The sequence below is a fragment of the Aulostomus chinensis genome, chromosome 8 (genome assembly GCF_037954235.1).
Source record: "Aulostomus chinensis isolate RoL2024-O1b breed Wild chromosome 8, RoL_Achi_v1.0, whole genome shotgun sequence".
NCBI lineage: Eukaryota > Metazoa > Chordata > Actinopteri > Syngnathiformes > Aulostomidae > Aulostomus > Aulostomus chinensis.
Window position 1 is genome coordinate 2,458,040 of NC_141327.1, and position 17,967 is coordinate 2,476,006.

The following is a 17,967-nucleotide window of genomic DNA, read 5'->3' on the forward strand; positions in this document are numbered from 1 at the left end:
TGTGTCGCACTGCACGGCAGGTGGCCAATTAGCAGCAGCCTGAGGCGGGACCTCCTGCTGTGGTTATAGCTCCTGACCAATTAGAGTGCTTGATTTATACCAGCAATAACTCTCTGTACTCTCACAATGAGCTCTGTGAGCTCTCACACATAGGTACATATTGTAAGGAACAGAATATACAAGCAGAGCGAAAGGCGCTCAAACGTACATGCAGACGTGCTAATACACACACAACCCCCCGCTATATGTGCTATAATAATCAGCAATTAGAGCCTTTGGAGGATCAGTCATTTCTCAGGTCAGCCAACTGTTGCCACGGCAGGGCGAAGGCTTCTAAATGTGCAGAAGAGCAAACACACTCACACTCAAAGATCGTCCCTGTGATGAGCACGGTTTTACCTTTCAACCTGTTCATCAGTCCAAAGTGGGAAGGCTTCAAACCTCGACCAGGAGAACACGCTGGGTGTTGCAGAAAACAAAAGCTGCTATCAATCTGATCTTGTTGTGTGAAATCATCCTGCAGTGAAGGAACAGGAACCTCATGACACATTTCAACAAAGCCAAATAAGAAGTAGAACATTTTAAACAAACTTCCTGACCATTTGAACGTAGATTTCACAAGGTGGAAGGTACACGGACAGTCAAATCTTTCATGTTTTGCCAGTCCAAACAATTTAGATTTCAGAGTTGGGAGGGACACCTGAATGCACCATAAAGTCCCTTGTTTTTAGGGGTTAGACTTCACGGACAGCTGATCTTTGATAATGACTGTGCTCGGCTGTGATGCGTCTCAGAGGAGAGTCATGGACGGCCAGCACTGATTCAGGAGCATGAAGTTGATCTGATACGCGCAGCGGAATGAGACCACAACATCGTCTGCACATCTGCGCTGTCACAGAAAACGAGTGTCAGCAGGGGACGACAAGCTAAAGGCTGAGGGTCCCTCCGAGATGCCGAGCACGAGCGTGGCAACCGTGGTTGCAGTCAAGAAACACTGAGAGGTGCAGAAGCAGTGTTCCATCACAGCCAAAGCTAAGATCCTGCATCCATCCCTTGATGAATCCAGCTGGATCAGTTGGAGCAGCTCCAGTCAGCAGGGCCCAAAAAATAGAAATCTCTGTTTTTTCAGGCAGGTCTATTTTTATCTCCTCGTGGTGTGAGGCTCGCAGCTCTGCTCGTGCTGTTTGGCAGAACCAGTGTAGAAGCTTCAGAATCCTTCCACTGATGCTTTGCATCAGGGACAGACTTCATTGGTGGTCGAAGCTGAGCCTCCATCGGGGAGGGGGGGCGATCCCCAGACTCTGCAGATGCCCAACGAGACACAGTGCAAGCAACAGACGTGTCCAATCATAATATAAAAAAAACAACAACAACACAAATTAATGTTTTTTTCTTCTCAAATACAAATAATTTTTGTCCATAGTTGAAAAAAAGCCCTGTCTAGGTGCAATGATTCGCCATCAGCTTGACTCGTGTGCTGCTGGTGGCCGTTGTTGCCACCTCCATTTGAGCTGGAAAATGGTGGACTGGCCAGAGTGGGTCAGCGGTGCATTCCTACCCTGAGTGAGGGGTTATGTTTGGGTCTCGTTCAGGAGTGAGGGGAAGTGCTGGGCTTCGCTCAAAAAGGAGTTGGTACAGTTCAGTCACTGTTTCTGGGCTGTAAGTGTGACTCCAGCTGGCTGCAACCATTAGAAGAACACAGCTCCTGTGTTTGGGCCACTGAATCACAACTACGGCCGAGAGGAGAACAGCGCAGGAGCGGGAGCACGCAAAAAGTGACCTTCAGCAAAGCTCAGTTCATGTTAGGAAGCGAAACCTGGTGGCTGATTGAAAAGGCAAAAAACAAACAACATGAGACGAAGTTTAGGGTTAAAAAATCACCATCACGCGTCTTTTAAGATTTGTTTGGAGAGAATTTATTGAACGAGGCCCAATGTTTCCACCGTGACAGCCGAGCCAGCACACTTCCTTTGCCCTTCATATTGTTGTTTGTAGATTTATGCCTGAATCAAACCCGACCAATTTAGCAGCAGACCCTGAAACACTGCTGTGACATCAGACATGCTATAGGAATCATTGGCAGTCACATGTAGATATGGAGACAGGCTGCTTTTATTTACAAGACTGGATGGAAACCAATGGAGAGGAGCAGCAGTTGAACAGTTTCAAGCTGTCTGCTGTCATTGTGCTGTCTTGTTATTTCACTACAACAGAATCATTGTCCTGTGCAAAACCCACAAGATGTAAGTATGTAGAGTATTTGTCTGTGTACAAACAGATATTGGTATAATCAATGCTCAGTACTGTGTGTTAGTCTGCCTTAATTCCAAATAACACCTGAGATGCTGCCATTCCAAGATGAGACATAAGCCCCAGGGTGAGAGGCAGCCTAGCATGTCTACACATGCACACACACACACACACACACACACACACACACACACACACACACACACACACACACACACACACACACACACACAGCAGGGTCCCCCTTGTGTGCACACATGCATAATGGCACATTGTCAGACTCTCATACACACAACCAGAGAAACAAAAAGTCTGCAGCAGACACACAGCACAAAAGCACAGGTGCAGCTGGCCTGTCTGCCTGCCATGCCAAGTAGAGGATTACAGTGCAAATCAGAGGCTTACCTGGAGAGAGTGTAATGTAAAAACAGACAATATGCTGTGATGGCTATCTGGATACACAATAGGATGCATGGGCCACATTTCTTTGTCAATGTCAGTTGCAAAGATGTGTGGCTGGATAAGCTGTGGTTCATCACATCATACCAGCCCAGTCCATTATAGAGGTTGGGACTGATGGTTTCGGGAGGTGAGACGGCTCCATTGACCAGGGCTGATATTTGAACAATCTTTAATAACTTTTGTGAAGCAGGTCAGGAATGTAACAACAAATAACAATACAAAAAGCAATATTAGGCTCCGTGAAGTAACTGCTGCAGAGTGAAACAGCGCCAGAGCTGAAGACACAGCTGCAGAGAGCGTCCTCGCAGCAGCTGCAGTCACAAAAACGCACAAAAACAACAGAGCTGCACAGATTGTACGTGCACCATCGCACCACTTTGGACATCAGAGCATCAGTTAACTGCCTGCTCAGTGCAACCTGGCGCAGAACCCTTCAAGCATGACGCAAACTTACTCCAGCCGGTACAGGAGACAGCAGTCTGTCCGCTCCACCGTCACCGTGCATGGCAGAACACCGCTTCCTGGTTTCGACATGCTACAAGAACGGAAAGCAGCTGCTCAGCGAGGAGGTGACTCCACCCTCCTGGAACCGCGTTCCTGTGGTCGGCGTACGTTACATTTTTAAACACACGTTTGGTGCTCAAAGTATATATTACTATTATATTACTATTATTCATATTACTATTAATATTACTGACCGATGCACAAAAATCAGGTGGACACTGATACAAACAAAACTCCCTTTTTATTGAATCTGACGTGTCCTGTATGTCCTATCAAGTACAAGTAGCTGATGCTGTTCTGGACTCCCAAGCTCTCGTGAAGTGGACGCTGTTGAAAAAATGACGCCGCTGGGTTTGTGTTTTTTGCAGCATGTGAAAAAAGTGAATTTTGCAGTGAAATATTTGCATAGAATGCAGTAGCAAGAGGTGAGTCCTATATTTGTAACACTAATAGACAGACAGACGGACAGACAGACAGATCGCTTTATTAATCCCTTTTGGACGTTCCGCCAGCGAAATTGCAATCTCCTAAACATTCACAGCACTGTTACCATAAAGGTAAAAAGAATAGACATAAATAGAACTGTATAGGAAAATAGAAGAAAAAAAACAAGGACTATACATATATATATATATATATATATATATATATATATATATATATACACATACACACACATATATATGTATATATATATACATCATACACACACACACACATATATATATATATATATATATATATATATATATATATATATATATGTATGTATATACATATACATGTGCGTGTGCCTGTGTGTACCTGAATGTGATTTTGTATATGTGCATAGTAACAGGAATAATAATAATATTAATTGTTATTATTATAACAATAATAATGATGATATAATATGATATAATGAGAATATAATATAATATAATAATATAGTATAGTAATAGTAATAATAATAATAATAATAGCAGTAATAACAATGATGATGATATAATATAATAATAATAATAATAATAATAAGAGCAGCAGTAGTAACAATAGTAATAATAATAATAATAATTATTATAATAATAATAATATGCAGTCTCTTTTATTGCACACGAGTGTCCGGTTGTTGTCGGGGCAGGTTGGTGCTCGGCCCTCTCCTCCAGTCCTTCTGTTGCCCCCCCAGTGAGGAGGTGAACAGTTTGATGGCTCGGGGGATGAAGGAGTTCTTCAGTCTGTTGGTCCTGCACTTGGGGAGGAGCAGCCTCTGGCTGAACAGGCTTCTCTGGCTGGTGGTGACAGTGTGCAGGGGGTGGCTGACATTGTCCAGGTAATAGTTGGTGCTGAGTTTGAGGCCCTGGGTAAAATGGCATGAAAGCTATTGATCATAGAAGATACAGAATTTAGCAGAAAAAGCATACAATAAAGGACATTAATATTCATAGAAAATACATGTTTCAAGGCAAGAAAATGCAATAAAATGACCACGAGCCCCAGTGGTTGGTGCTGACTGTGAGTCTCACACGACGCGGAGGCTAAAATGTGCATCTGAGTGTGTGAGTGAGCAGTGATACCAGAGCTCCAGCTGGACCGGCAGGCTAGCAGAGGGAACACCCACTTCATGTCCTCCTCCTGGGTTAAATGCTGCAGTGTGTGGGTCAGCTCGTCTCTAGCATCAGGCAACAACAATGCTAGTTTCTGACTGAGAGGCTTTGTGATCACCTGGTCGTTACAGAGTCATGAAATCACAACCATGCTTGCGCCTGCTCAGCCCTCACAGTGAGTCCCGCCTGAGATTTTGAATTGGCTTCAGGCTGACTTTACATTCTGAGAGGTTGTTTCTCATATTGCATATTGATACACGTGCTGCATTGGATTATCCGCCCCTGCACCACCAGGCATCTTGGAGATACGGCCTCCTCTTCCAAGCAGAGGATTGCTAAATGTTTACTGCTCCTTCCTATTGACAGAATTGCTTTTTTTAAGCGATCCAATTGTTTTTTGTGTTCTTTGGAGGTTGATGATTCCATTGTTTCAAGCCACAGAATGGAAACTTAAAGGAAGAAGGGATCAATTCAACAATCGATCGGGGAACAGACAAAACGGCCTGACACTTGTATCGTTGTGTTTTCAATGTCATTTCTCTTTTTATATGTCTTTTAACCGTAGGATCTAATTACTGCGATTCCCTAATTTGTCTGTCGTGATTGAATTTTAACTCTAACAATGTCATCGAGCCTTTCAAAGGCTGCACTGTGGTCAGAAAATTTTCATGGATGGTAGCAGTAGACAATTTTAAGAGGCAAAGTGACAAATATTCTGTCTCAGATACTTTTTGCATTAATTTCCTAGCCATCATGTACAAATACAGGGAGTGGAACCACACCGCCCTGCTGTCTCCAGCGTAGCCGTGCCTTACCTGCACTCGTCACATGGTGTGATGCCAACTTTCTTGATTTGATATGTGAAAAAACTCAAGAACTAAATGTGGATTTCATGAAAGTGCAGCGTGACACCAACAGCACCATACACAGCCAGGATCAGACACAGAAGCAGACACAGAGGCACCTGGAAGGACAGAGTTGACTCGCAACTTAAATTTGATGAGAACTCTGATTGCATTGCCAAACGCAGACACCAGAGAATTCAAACACCTCTGGTGTCTGTGAGAAGTTTTACTAAACTTTCGAGAGTCTTAACTTTTTCATTTGTGTGCTGTGAAAGACTGCTTAAATAACATTATTGATGTCTGCTCCAAGATCAATGGAGTCTGACAGTAAGACCTGTTGTCAGGGCCGGGACTTCAAAATTGCGTTACCCTCAAGGCATTTTTGGGCAAAAGTTGACACAAAGCATTTTTTTGAAAGGTCAGTGTGTCCCACCTGACTGTTCACCATGTAACACTGATGGAAGGGTCCCAGCTGGTCTGGGGAACCCTAACCTCCCTTATGTGTCTGTGTGTCACTGTATGTGTGAGCGGGGAAGCTACTGGGCCAATTTTCATTAAAACTTTCTGGACGGGTCTGGTATTGATTTTCTGAATTTAATTAATGGATCAAACGGTTTAAATAGCCTCTATATTCATGGCAGCTTGTCAGGATTCACCACCTGAATATCATTCTGGAATAACATTTGAATGACTTCAGATCCCAATCGCATGCTTGGAGATTTGTCTGTGTTTGGTAGACTTCCATTTCCTAGTTTTCACAGGATGAACAAAAGGAAAGCAGGAGCAGTCGTGACAGGACAACAGTACTCGTCATGACTGCCACCTCAACACTGCCAACTTCCCCCTCAGGGCTGGCACCAGGCCTGTTGAGGACATAGTGGTAGTTCGTGTGCACTGCAACTATACTGTTGTATAAATACTTTTTAAGGAAATCCAACCCAGCAGGGTGGAGCAGTGGTCCTCACTGTGGCCCCCCAGCAAGAAGGTTGTGGGTGGAGCCCCGGCTGGAGCACGGGGTCTTTCTGGGTGAGTCTCCATGTTCTCCCTGTTCCTGCTGGGTTCTCTCTGGTACTCCAGCTTCCTCCAGGCAAGGCAAGGCAAGGCAATTTTATTTGTAGAGCCCGTTTTCACCACCAGTTTGTCTCAAAGGGTTCACATGGCATCATAACAACATCCTCTGTCCTCAGATCCTCACATCGACTGAGGAGAAACTCCATAGAAAACCCTTTAACAGGGAAAAATGGGAGAAACCTCAGGGTGAGCAACAGAGGAGGGATCCCTCACCAGGAGGGACAGACGTGCAGGAGATGTTGGTACAGACAAGAAAACAGTTTACAATGCAGAATGTGAGAAACACGGAAATGTTAATAACAGCTGAAGATCCACAGTCCAAAGACATCAAGAGGGGACCAGGTTAATCCAGACTCTAAATTGACCGTAGGCGTGGCTGGGAGAGCCAATGGTTGTCTGTCTCTATGTGTTGGCCCTGCCATGGACTGGTGACTCGCCCACCCTACTTTTTTGAAAAGGCAAAGAGAGTAATCTAGAAGAGTCAGAAAACTTTACGGATCCTGCACACTGATCCTTTTACACACACACACAAATTCAGATGTGATGAATTATTTTCACGTTTCTGAGAGGGGATTTTGTGAAAACCAATGAAGACATGGTAGGTAAGCAAAGTTACATCCAATGTATCTGATGAGAAATGTCTGTAAGAAATGTAAACTGTCAGCACATAATGTATCGGTCTACCTGTGAGCATGCACACACGCGTATGCACGCGCGCACACACACACAAACTTTCAAATGGTTTTAGTGCACTCAATACATTCTGTTTGTCTGTCAGTATGGTGCACCTGCTAAAGTCTTCCCCGGGGAAAGGGCTTCTGCTTTTTTCAGTCAGGTAATGGAACCTCTTAAGGCTGCATAATACCAACCACCCCTGAACACTCATTCATACACAGATCCACGTATCAGAGTCCCAGATGGAAAACCGTCATCATTGCTCAAGACTGTACTCAAAAGGGCTTATTGACCTATACTTTGAAGGCGCATTAGGACGCTGTAACAGTGTGTTGCCACTATTGGCAACAACAAAAACACGATTGAACAGGTTTCTCAATGTGCTCCTGCAGGTCTAAACACAAAGGTATCACCTGAGTAACACAGTCCAGGTAATATCTAGTGAAAAGACAAATATGACATGTGCAACATGAGCTGTATTTCAAAGCTTCCAAACAGCTTTCCTCATGCTGTGGATAGCACAAAGTTTAGCTTTAATATTTCTTCCATTTCTCTCACGGGAGGTGACTCATGTTGTTTGTTGCGGCCCTTCAATGGGATGTGAACAGGGCTGTAGGTATTTTTAAAGTCTTGCTGGTGCTTGTACCACAACCTTCATATTGTTCAACTATCCTCTGCTTTTCAGCATCTCTGTTATTTTTCTTGAACAATTGGATGAATTTCTCTGTAAACACCCCAGAACAAAGAATCAAACGCACCCTTTCATGGTACGCATGTACAGCAGCGTCACAGAGTTACAGTCACTGACAAGTGGAAGAGAACAGAACCTTCTGAACCATTGCAGTTTATTGAGCTCCAGGTTTTACTCTGGAGATTTTGAAACAAACACTTGCATGCCAAAACCTCACCACACTGGATATCAGTCAGCTGCAGCCAGCCAGACGGTTCGGAAGCCAGTCAGAACAGCTTAGAGGCAAATGGGGGTCAGGTGCTGTTTAAATGACATGAAGCTAGCAGACGTGTTTCCCAGCTCAGAGTGCGACTGTGGCTGGTTTGGGGGTGGGTTTTGATCGGCACCTCCTTTGCGCTCCTAACACTACAGCGTACCATCAAATCTTTTGGCGGTACACATTACTGGACCCTACTGGCCTACTTTCACCCCTGGACAATGGAAATGTGCCTTTAAAATGAAACAACTGCCACATGTTACCAACATCCACAGACAAAAGCCCTACACGCCATCTTTTCATGGGTCACTTTGTAAGGCAGATGTGTAGCAATATGTCCACAACTGATGATTATGTTCCCACTTGGTGGCTTGTACATATTTTGCACATTCAATAACAGCGCTACCAACTAATGGAAATGAAAGTTCGAGTGAAAACTATGATAACTGCTATGACAGAACTGAAGAGGCCGTATTTAGTCTTTCCTTACGTGACTTCCACACCATCACATCGTTCTGTCTTGCTGACGGCTAGCCCAGCTAGCTCCCTTTCTGCTGTTGTTGTAGGTTTGAGGAGAGCATCTGGCAGAAACAACTAAAGACATGGTCATCTACCCCCCACTATCTGAGAATGGTAGGATCCAGCGGATTCACTTCACGCAAGATGGAGGGTGAGAGAATTGTTCCCAGAGACTGGAGCACTGTAAACGTTAGCGCGCGTTTGTCCTCGATAGCTGCTCATTATGCGGTCCTATTTTGTAAGTTAGCCTCCTTTAGATATTGGTGGTAGGAGATGCTTGCTCAGGCTTGGGTGAAAGATCAGCAATCCTAGCAGGCTGGGCTGCTGGGTGGTGGGGACGGAGACGAGACAGATGAATGAATTCCATGTGGTTTCAACACTACAGCCAGTAAACCTACCAACAAAGTACGTGAGCATAGCATGGCCTCAAACTCTCCTCATCGTGTATCCGTGTGGGTTTATCACACAACCACAGGACAGGTGCGGCATTGCTGTTCTGTTTCTCGATGTGGTTTCCAAAGTGTAGTTTGTGTTAATTTTGGAGATTTGTTTGTGTAGTTCAGGCTCCTTGGCTAAGTGCCTGTCTTTCTCATAAAGACCTTGAGCTGCTGATGCAGTCTGAGCTGTGAAGGGCCTGTGGATGGAATGCATGCTGTGCCTGTGAAGTAGGCTAGTTAACAGCTAGCCAGCATTGCAGCTCTGTATGTTTCCAGTTACCATAACCTGCTAACTCAGTATGAGTCCCTAAACTCTGTGTGTGAGAAAGAGAGAGAGAGAGAGAGAGAGAGAGAGAGAGAGAGAGAGAGAGAGAGAGAGTCACACACCATGAGTTGCATGGAATGAAATCAGGCAAAGATGGTACTATCCTCTCATGTAAGAATTTCTTCTCCCTAACAGCCAAAGGCTAATTATGTGCGTAGTCGTCGTGTAAGTCAAAGTGTGAGGCCCGCTACGATTTGGCCATGAAAACCAAATGTTTCTTGACCCAGATAAAAGTTCCATACTGCAGCCACCATGTGCGGAAGGGTTCTTGCTGTTTTCAAACCCTATACCACGCACTGCTGTGGTTTTCATGTGTGGGCTTATATGAGCAGCATCATTTATTAATGTTGCTGCATCCTTGAACCAGTTTCTCCATAGAAGCAGACATCCTGCTGGGTATTGCACTGGCAGCCCCTCCCATGTCCTTGGCGGTGGTAGTTCAATACTTCTTCTCTCCTCTTTGCACTCTTCTCTTTTTTTCTCCTTTCCGTTGGCCATCACTTGGCTTTTAAGGTCGCTGATCATTTTTTCTTTGAATCTGCACTGTAAATGCACTCTTTGGAAACTGCATTTTATTTGGGATGTGGCAGCTATTAAAATAAAATACATGACAAGGTTTGAGGAATCGATCAAACTTGCTCACTTGGTTTGATACAGCAGGAAGTCACGCATAGTTCATCAAAAACTGGATGGAGTGCGTTGAAACACAGATGCAGCAGATGAATGCATGCAGGACATTGGTGGAAACATGGGCTGAATTCTATAATTCATGCAACAAAACAGAAATACGTGTAAACATATGAGTTCAATGAGGCTGTGTACGTTGCTCAGGCCCTGCTGAGACCTGCATTAACAAGTGTCCTGAGAGACTGAATGATCAGCGGACAGGAGAGAGCGGACCTCAGTCAGGGAGTATGAAGCCATTTAAGCAACAATGGCATCTTAGCGTTCACAGATGCAGCACAGGAGTATGTCTGTGTATGTTATTATCATTTCACAAGGTTCTGAAAAGACCATAGTACTGGCACTGTGTGTAATTCAATTTGCCATTGTGGGCTTGCTTGTCAGAGAAGCTGCTTAACAATTGTTTACATCGCCATCTTTCCCTCGAGCCAAGAGGTTTATTGTAAACAAGAGAGCGGTGTGTCCAGCCACAGATGACTGGGACGCCCGAGCACATCAGCCTGCCTGAGATTCAGCCCAGGCTCTATTGTTCTGATTTCTTCTTTTAATTTCCGGCAGAGAAAGAACAAGACGTGCATCCAACCTCCTGTTGATTAGCAGCACATTTTCATTGCAAATGGGAATGATTATACATGCTTGTTTGCATCTGAGAGAGGAAGCGAGATCTGATCAAAAGTGCTCACTCAACACATTTGGAAGTTCACTGTTACATTGTGGGAAATGTCCGTTTGTGATCAGATCACCCAGCATGCATGTTGATGCCTGAACGGAGCCATAGCTTCCCCCGGGGGGGGGGGGGGGGGGGGGGTGAATGAGAAATTAAAAATTTGACTGGTCAAATGAGATTCATGGAAGTAAAACCAGCGATTAGTCTGTGACAGCTGCTTTATTCCATGAATGTGTCCGCAGTAGATCTGCATCTAATGTCTCCCCGGTGTAATGAGCGTATCATTGGTGCCCTGCCTTTCACGACAAGAGTTCCACCTTTAATTTACACCATCCCCATAAAACCTTTACTCTGTGCTCTTGCCTGTGGAGTCGTGGCTTTGACATGCACTTAATCGGCTGTCAGTTTTACTAATTAAATTGTTTTTAAGATACTCTCATATGCATGTGTGTCATCGCAGGTATTAAACATGGCTTCATTATCCATCCCTGTAAGGTAGCCAGATTTGTCCATTTTGACAGGTTGCTTGTGTCCTCAGCAAAAGTGGTGTGGTCGGCCACAGTCCTGTGAGGAGATAGGGGCATGGTTTAGGTGTGACGGCAGTGAGACTGTTGGTTCAAAACAACAACGGCGTTCCAGAACAGGTTCCCATGGATGCGGCTTGCATCAGTTCTATCACTTCTAGAGTTATAACTCCTCTGCCGACTGGCTTCGGCTCCATGAGAGTTAATCTGTCTGATTGACTGAAGCTGGTAAATGCTGATAGACTAATCAAGTATTTTTGAAAATGTCTGTTCTGTGCCTCAGTGGACTTCCCAGGTGGTTCAGTGTACTAAACCATCTGGCATGTCAGGTTAATGCCCCCTGGTGCTTCATAAAGCTACAAGTCTACAATTTCATAAAAGTATCTCTGCGCTCCCCTTGGGTTTGACTGGCTTCCAGTGTCTCGTTCTAATCATAACGTTAGATTTGTCCATGTCCCGTCACACTGAAATGGCTCATCGCCTCGATGAACCCTTAACTTTGAGCTGGTTACATCATCAGGTAAGAAGATATTTCAGTTTAGTTTGGTATTGTAGTTCATGCAAATCCCAAAGAGCTTCAGCATGCTAACTAACTGAACTAAAAAAAGAATGTCAACGTTATTATTATTATTATTATTACACGTCACGAGCCAGGATACCAGCTTCCCTGTACCAGGGACTCCAACATTTGATTTCAGTCGTGGATCCATCCATCCATCCATTTTCTATCCTGCTTATTTGTAAAGGGTCACAGGGGGTGGGGGGTGGGGTGGAGCCTTCACTTCATTTCTCTTTGTGATTTTCACGACTCTGTTACAAAAGCACGGAATATCATGAATCACCCCGATAGAGGGGTTGTGTGATTTCATGTACATTCCGTACCACTTGTGCTTGCACAATTTGAAGATGCACACGAACGAATGCTGTTCCAAAGAAAACACTCGGGGAAGGGGACACACACTTGGAACAGAGAGGGTAAAAACAAAACACCTCCAAACCAGCCGAAGTAACTCATCTTCTCCTGTTGTGACACTCAGTGCTTTGCTGATGTCATTACAGACACAGCAGTTTGATTTTGTTTAGATTACCAGCAGTTTCTAAAGTTAGACGCATGTGCTGAGAGACTGCAGAAGTTCAGTGAGGAGTTGACAAAAGACTCAGCCGTGTCCCTACGAGTTGTCCTGCTGCCAGTCCTCCTTTTGTCCCCGCCCTCATTTGACCTCATTCAGTGGTCAACATCAGTAAACAGGGGATTGAATCATTGCTTTTAATTTGTATTTAATGACTTTTTCTAATTCAACGGGGACAACCGGATAAACATAAGATTAACATATTTTATGATTTCGATATCTTGTCAGTTTGACCCCAGGCTGTTTCAGCTGTGTAAAACACATATGAGATATCAACAGTACACACAGATTTATTTTGGATGATATTGACGTAACTCTTAAAATATGGGCAGCGTGAGATGCACAGTCCTGCTATGCCTGGAATATGCAGGTGCACACCGGCAGATCCCAAGGAGGCACCTGACAAAAGTCAGGGCATGAGGGTGGTCCTGGACGCGGCTGAGGGACTGAACGGTCAAAATATCACGTGATCATTTTTCCACCTCACTCACCCCAGGTGAGGAACTGCTGAAAAAGAAGGTTGCCATGTTGTGGACAGTGAGAGAAAACAAGCCAGAACCTCCCTCTGAGCTTCTCGCTATGAAGACGGAAGGGAACATCCTCAGTGTTTGCCTTCCCTGACAGAGGTGTCATGGGCTCCAGCGAAGACAGGAGAACATAAATGGTTTTGGACCACAATGAGCAAGGTCACAGCCGCATTCAGCTGCTGCCCTCTGGCCCCTCGTCCTTTTCTTCACCATCACTAATGTGAGCACCGACAATGCCTTTGTCATGCGGGTCGAAATAAACAAGGCAAGGCAAGGCAATTTTATTTGTAGAGCCCGTTTTCACCAACAGTTTGTCTCAAAGGGCTTCATGGCATCATAACAACATCCTCTGCCCTCAGACCCTCACATCGACTGAGGAAAAACTCCATAGAAAACCCTTTTAACTGGGAAAAATCTAAGAAACCTCAGGGTGAGCAACAGAGGAGGATCCCTCACCAGGACGGACAGACGTGCAGTAGATGTTGGTACAGACAAGAAAACAGTTTACAATGCAGAATGTGAGAAACATGGAAATGTTAATAACAGCTGAGGAAGGAAGCTTCTGGTAGGGGAGGCAGGGAGAGCAAGCCAGCTTGATGGGGGACTGGATGGCAGACTGGCTCATGGAAGGGGAGCGCAGGCCGGTGTAACAGTAGGGAATAAGAGGGGGGGGGGGGCGATGCAGGCGGCGGTTGGGGCTCTGGTGGATCTGTGGAAACACAGAGAGACTGTGAGACACCAAGGCCAAACTACAAAGTGCAACAAGTAGTGGTAGTGACAGTTCCAAAAATGTGCAGGGAGGAGAGGAGGAGAGAGGGGGAGAGGAGAGGAGAGGAGGGAAGGGCTCCATGTAACCTGATGTGTCCCCCAGCAGTCTAAGCCTGTAGCAGCATAGCTATCAATGGTTCAGAGCTACCTGAACCAGTCCTAACTGAAGGTTCTGTCATAGAGGAAGGTCTTAAGCCTGGACTTAAACGTAGTTAAAGTGTCTGCCTCTCTGACCCATGGAGAGATGCTGGTTCCACAGTAGAGGAGCCCAGTAACTAAAGGCTCTACTTCCCAGTCTGTTTTTATTGATACTGGGAATCACTAAAAGACCTGCATTCTGGGAGCGGAGTGCTCTGGTGGAACAGCAGGGACTAATGAGCTCTTTCAAATAGGATGGAGCTTTATCATTGAGAGCCTTATAAGTCAGCAGAAGGACTTTGAAGTCGATTCTAGATCCTACAGGAAGCCAGTGGAGAGAAGCTAAAGTGGGAGAGATGTGTTCTCTCTTCTTAACTCCCGTCAAAACCCTCGCTGCAGCGTTCTGGACCAGCTGGAGACTCTTTAGGGAGTATTTAGGACATCCTGACAGGAGAGAGTTGCAGTAGTCCAGCCGAGAAGTGATAAATGCATGCACCAGTTTCTCAGCATCACTCTGGGAAAGGATATTCCTAATCTTAGCGATACTTCGCAGATGGAAGAAGGCGGTCCTAGTCACATGCTTTATGTGGGAGCTGAAGGAAAGGTCCTGGGCAAAAATGACCCCAAGGTTCCTTGCAGTTGTTCTCGGAGTTAGGGTGATGCCATCTAGAGTAGAGATCCGATTCAAGAGTGTGTCCCTGAGGTGTTTAGGTCCAAAAATGATTACCTCAGTTTTATCTGAATTGAGCATTAAGAAGTTAGAGGACATCCAGGATTTAATGTCTTTCAGGCAGTCTTGCAGATGAGTAAGCTGGCTTGTGTCGTCTGGCTCCATCGACAAGTAAAGTTGTGTGTCATCTGCATAACAGTGGAAGTTGATCGAGTGCTTCTGGATTATGTCACCTAATGGGAGCATGGAAAGAGTGAAGAGAATCGGTCCTAAAACTGAACCCTGTGGTCCACCATATGTGACTCTGCTATACTCAGAATGGTCATTATTAACATTAACAAACTGAAACCTGTCAGATAAGTAGGACTTAAACCATTTTAGGGCAGTTCCTTTAATCCCAATGTCATGGTCTAGTCTCTGTAGCAGGATGCTGTGGTCGATGGTGTCAAATGCAGCACTGAGGTCCAAAAGGACAAGCACAGAGACAAGACCTCTGTCTGAAGCTATAAGAAGATCATTAGAGACTCTGACCAGCGCTGTTTCAGTGCTATGGTGTTCCCTGAATCCAGACTGGAAGGCTTCAAAGAGCTCGTTGCTGTGCAGATGTTCATGTAGCTGCTCCAGGACAACCTTCTCAAGGATCTTGGAGATGTAGGGGAGGTTGGATATTGGCCTATGGTTGGCTAATACATCTGGGTCAAGAGAAGGTTTTTTAAGTAAAGGGTTGATGACAGCCACCTTCAAGGCCTGTGGCTCATAACCTGTGACTAAGGAAAGATTAATTTGATTTAATATAGAAGTGTTGACTAGAGGACGGGAACTGCAGAAAAATGAATCGGAGGAGGATTTTCCTGTGTTCCGCACTGGCAAAAACTCACATCCGGAGAAGATGGAGGCTTCCAAGAGCATCAACAACTACTGCAACTGTTGTAAAGACATTCGAGTGGACACACACCCAAACTCCTCCCAAAGGAGAAAGAATATGCTGTTGCCTTCTGTCAAACTCACTTTGATGACTTTGTTAACACAGTTTTTAGCGATCTCACACGTACATATCTGCATACACAGCACTTAAAGAAGCAGAAGCTTTGAGTTTCTTTGTGAAGGACGAACTCTTACGTGTTCCTTACTGATGATCTGATTCTCTGTTAGCAAATAAAATCCTTCAAATATTTGAAACTGTGTTCGTTTTTACCTGAGGTCACATTGTCCCTGAACATGTGACTCAGGTTACTCTCTCTCACACCAGGCATTTCTTTTCCTTCCAAATGATATACATAAAAAAATCTACACTTAAGAAGTATATAAAGTCTGTAACACATTAAGGGGGTCTATCTTCTCAAAAGGGCTGTATAGGTAGTCAACATGGAAACTCAAGGTCCTGAAGCATAAATTAGAGTCAGAATAAACAATAAACTAGACAAGAAAATACGAACTGCAAATTAAACTATGGCCAAACAATAACCCTTTAACTAAAAGAAGAGTACGTTGGATTTTTACAAAACTTCATAAATAGTTGTGCACTCAGTGTGCAAGTGTGAGTGCTGCTTTTGCGCGACGAAATCTGATGAAACGTCAAAACACTTCTAGATTTTAGAGGTTAATAGATTGTGCATAGAATAAAAAAGAATGAAGCAATGGCCAAATGTAATAATGTGAAAGTCTTTCTTCGTGTATATTCTAAAGCAAAAGTAAAACAAAAAAGTTGCATTAAAACTAGTTAGTTATTAAACTAGTTATTTTTTATTTGCAATTCCTTAATAAGGTGGCCCAGTGGAGCAGTGGTCCTCCCTGTGGCCCCCCAGCAAGAAGGTTGTGGGTGGAGCCCCGGCTGCAGCACGGGGTCTTTCTGGGTGAGTCTCCATGTTCTCCCTGTTCCTGTGTGGGTTCTCTCTGGTACTCCAGCTTCCTCCACAGTCCAAAGACATCAAGAGGGGACCAGGTTAATCCAGACTCTAAATTGACTGTAGGCGTGGCTGGGAGAGCCAATGGTTGTCTGTCTCTATGTGTTGGCCCTGCCATGGACTGGTGACCCGTCCAGGGGGAAGGCTGCTGGGATAGGCTCCACCCCCACCACCCTCAACAGGAGAAGAGGGAGAAGATGGAGGGATGGATGGATGCATGGATGGATGGATGGATGGATTCATTACAAGCAAGGTTCATGGTGGTTACCGTGGTTATACTGGTTACAGCATTAATTGGACTGCCTACAGTACAAGTGACCTCTGGTTTGTAAGATTGTTCAATGTTTATTTCTCTATAAGATTTCAAATAAGTGAACAAAAAATAAGGAGACCCCCCTCCAGCTGCCATGCAGATTTACGGGTAACGTTGAGGACACGTCGATTCTTTCTGCCAGATTTCAGACAACTCTGAAGGCATTTTGGTAAACAGGAATTACAAGTCTGATCAGTTTTGTTTGGTTCTTGATGCCTGGCTGCTGTGTTAGATCCTGTTTGGAATGCACCCCCTGCCCACCCTGATGTGCTCACCTGTCGTGCCGGCTCCCTCTTCTTTGTCTGTGTAGTCCTCTGTCTGATGTATTGCGCCCTCCAGCATATAGAGGCACACCAGCTCCATCCAGCATGCATAACCAGAGCGTAGTGATGCAGTCGATAATCATCAATAGTCATCGCTTGTAGCTGCCACACTGACCGTGTTCATAGTGCGAGAGACACGCATCACCACGAGACATCTCTGCTTCATAGCAGCATGCAGGTGGACTCCTCTTTACTAATCACCCATCAACACAGTCATGCAGGGATTCCATATATCAAGTCAAGTCAGTTTTATTTGTATTGCGCCAAATCCCAACAAAGGTTATCTTATGACTCTTTTCACATGGAGCAGCTCAAGTACCACATTCTTTCAGTTCATGTACACCCACCAGTTCCCCTCGAGCAGGAACATCTGCCACAGCAAAAGTTCCCCTTTTACAGTTTAAAACCTCAAGCAGACCCAGGATGTGTGGGGCGGCCTTCCGCCAGGTTAGGCAGAAAGACAGCAGGAAAAGAAGACAAAGACTGATGAGGGAAAGGCACAGAGACAGAAGATGAGAGGGAGGGACAGAAAGAGAGATGAACACAAATGAGACAGGAGCATAGAGACAGCAGAGAGGGCAGAGGGAGGGGGACAGGGAGACTTTCTGCATCCTGGAGCAAGACTGGGAGACGTTTCCACAGGAGAGGAGCCTAATAACCAAGGGCTTCATTCTGCTTTGGTGAACTCCAGGAACCAGCAG

At 44.9% G+C, this 17,967-nt stretch overlaps 1 long non-coding RNA gene across 1 annotated transcript in view; it reads left to right on the forward strand.

The window, feature by feature from the left end:
• The window catches only part of LOC147256821 (uncharacterized), a 142,328-nt gene that overhangs the window by 73,527 nt on the left and 50,834 nt on the right, over positions 1 to 17,967 (forward strand). The window lies entirely within an intron of this gene.